The following is a 3,008-nucleotide window of genomic DNA, read 5'->3' on the forward strand; positions in this document are numbered from 1 at the left end:
GGTGACCCAGTGAGAAGAGCCAGCCCGCACAGAGCCGTGGGGTTGCTTCACGGGATGACTGCCAGGATCTGGAACTCAATGTAGAATGCCGTGGGTTGATGCACAGGCTCTTGTCTAATCAAACCCCCATGCCTCCCCTGAGGACAAGTCTCCATGACTCAAAGCAAGCCTGGGCCTTGAGAACCGGGGGTCCTAGAGGGAAAGGTGAGTGCCTCACAGGCTCCTTTGGGCTGGAAGGAACTCAAGTTTCCACTGAGCTCAGCAACAGGGGTCTGTGTTCATGTTTTGAATGCCGCTCCATACTTACCTGGGATTTCTAAAAGACGGTAGAGGCATGACTGGAGGAGAAAGCAGAGATTGGGTGGGTGGGGGAGGGAGAAACAGGGACAGGAGAAGGATGGAGTGCCATTCCTCTGTGCGCTGGGCCGAGCTCAGGCATACACTCTGGGCTGCTGCAGGGGTGTATATGGCCCTGAACGGTTCTCAAGGTGGTGGCATGGTTTATTGCATTTACAGGCAAACCAGAGTCACGTCCGAGGTAGCAAGGCCACACGGGTAGAGCCTGTTAACAGGCTTTTCCATCCTGTAAGGGGCCTCTCCATCCCCAATTCCCCAAGCCCAAATCCAGAGAATTATCCCCGAGGCCCTTCCTCTCCCTCCCAATACCAAGTCCTGCCGAGTTTCTCTTCTCAGTTTCTTCTAAACACGTCGCCCACTTTTCTCCATCCCCACTGCCATCACCTCCATCCAAGTCATGTCATTGCCCAAGCAGCTCAGGCAGTGGCCTCATCCATCCTCCACATCCATGGCATGAACTTTCAAAAGCCCAAGTCTAGCCAGGTTGCTCTTCAATTTTTCCAGCACTTTCCAGATAAAGGCCCAGGCCCTCATGGAGACCCCTCCCCTGCTTTCTTGGCTGTTTTTCACTTTCTGAACACACCAGGTTTGGTTTGGTTTTGCCCTTTACAGTTTTCCCAGGGCCTGTCTCCTCTGCCCAAGCCCTTCCCCATCTCTACTCTTTCCCTTCAGGTTCTTCCTTAAACATCAGATCCTCAGAAAGCAGCCTTCATATTCCCTCCCCACGCTCAGGCAGGCACACACACAGAGTCCGGCGTCGGAGTGGCTCCCAGGACACCGATCATGTTGTGATTACACAGTTTCTCTTCCCCACCAGATTCTGAGCCCCCAGGACGAGGGCCTGGTGCCGTACCTCACACAGACCTGGCAGGAGCAGACATCCAGATAGCCTGTGGATGAACCCTCGCTGCGCCCACCCCGCTCCAGCTGCCTCTGTCCACCGCCCTGGGCACTGGCAGGGCTGGGGAGGAAGGGGGGTCAGAGGGTGTTGACTCTGAAGACTACATAGGTAATTTCAAAACTTCAACTTGAGTAATTGTAGATATAAGACTAATCTCTAAATGGCATGAAAAGCATTTCATCTTGATACGGACTTGCTTCTGCAGAACATGGTTTCCCTTATTTTTGGTCAAGATCTGAAATTAGATTTGTATAGGGTGGTATGATTGAATTTATCCTGGAGCTTAATGAATACACTTTTTACCTTTTGGGTTCAGAAAATCTCCAGTGCACACAGAAGTGGAGAACAGTGTGATGAACCCTCATCTCATCAAGAACGCCCATCATCCACTTAGCAACTGTCAACTCAGGGCCAGTTTTGTTTTCTTCTGAGACCTCATGCCCGCCTCCATTATTCTGAAGCACACTGCAGACACCATATGGATTTCTTCTGTTATGTATGCTTTTCTTTGCTTTCTTTCTTTCTTTTTTTTTTTTTGAGACAGACTCTCTGTTGCCCAGGCTGGAGGGCAACGGTGTAATCTCAGCTCACTGTAACTTCTGCCTCCTGTGTTCAAGTGATTCTCATACCTCCTCCTCCCAAGTAGCTGGGACTACAGGTGCCGGACACCAGGCTGGGCTAATTTTTATATTTTTAGGAGAGACAGAGTTTCACCATGTGAGTTAGACTGGTCTCAAACTCCTGGCCTCAAGTGATCCACATGCCTCGGCCTCCCAAAGTACTGGGATTACAGACATGAGCCACCACACAAGCTGTAAGTATGCTTTTTAATACCAGTTCCAGAATTGCATATATGTCTGCAATATTGGTCATTTAAAAGTTCCCAAAGGCAGCTGGGCATGGTGGCTCATGCCTATAATCCCAGCACTTTGGGAGGCCTAGGCAGGCGGATCACCTGACATTGGGAGTTTGAGACAAGCCTAACCAACAGAGAGAAACATCATCTCTACTAAAAATGCAAAATTAGCTGGGTGTGGTGGCAAATGCCTGGAATCCCAGTTACTAGGGAGGCTGAGGCAGGAGAATCACTTGAACCCGGGAGGTGGAGGTTGTGGTGAGCCGAGATCTTGCCATTGCACTCCATCCTCAGCAACATGAGTGAAACTCTGTCTCTTTCTTTTTTCTTTTCTTTTTTTTTTAAGACAGGTTTCACCAAGTTGGTCAGTCTGGTCTTGAACTCCTGACCAAGATGATCCGCCCGTCTTGGCCTCCAAAGTGCTTGGATTATAGGCATGAGCCACCACACCCAGACTCTTTTTTCTTTTTCTTTTTTCTTCCTAGAATATATCACACTAGTCCAGAAACTCTGTCTCAAAAAAAAAAAAAAAGTTTCCAAAGGCTTTGTGAAAAGCTACAGAATCACAGTTAGTGAGAAACCCGGGGAATGGGGCATTCTGATTGATCAGATACTCTGTTTTACTGAAAATCATTAGCTAGAAAACCCTTATTGGGTAGAGAGAGGAAAAGCTTTTTAAGATAAGAGTCTCCTCTCCTGCCTTAATGGGTATGGCACAGTGAGCAATCTAATCTCTTCATCTAGTCTGACTGATTTTCACTCCTGGGGGAAGTACTGAACAGAGCTGGTTGTTTCTATTACAGTTTTGCAGTGGGGGTGGGCCTGAGTGAGCAGGGGTTAGTGGTCCTCCCCACCTGCCCCCCTCACCTGTCCCACAGCCCTGATTCCAACCTG

At 49.2% G+C, this 3,008-nt stretch overlaps 1 long non-coding RNA gene across 1 annotated transcript; it reads left to right on the forward strand.

The window, feature by feature from the left end:
• On the forward strand, positions 1 to 2,646 carry LOC144577693 (uncharacterized). The gene is made up of 3 exons (XR_013522178.1): positions 1 to 204; positions 1,175 to 1,366; positions 1,575 to 2,646. It is a non-coding gene; the product is annotated as an uncharacterized LOC144577693 (long non-coding RNA).
• Positions 2,647 to 3,008: the final 362 nt, after the last annotated feature.

Source organism: Callithrix jacchus, chromosome 9 (genome assembly GCF_049354715.1).
Source record: "Callithrix jacchus isolate 240 chromosome 9, calJac240_pri, whole genome shotgun sequence".
Taxonomy (NCBI): domain Eukaryota; kingdom Metazoa; phylum Chordata; class Mammalia; order Primates; family Cebidae; genus Callithrix; species Callithrix jacchus.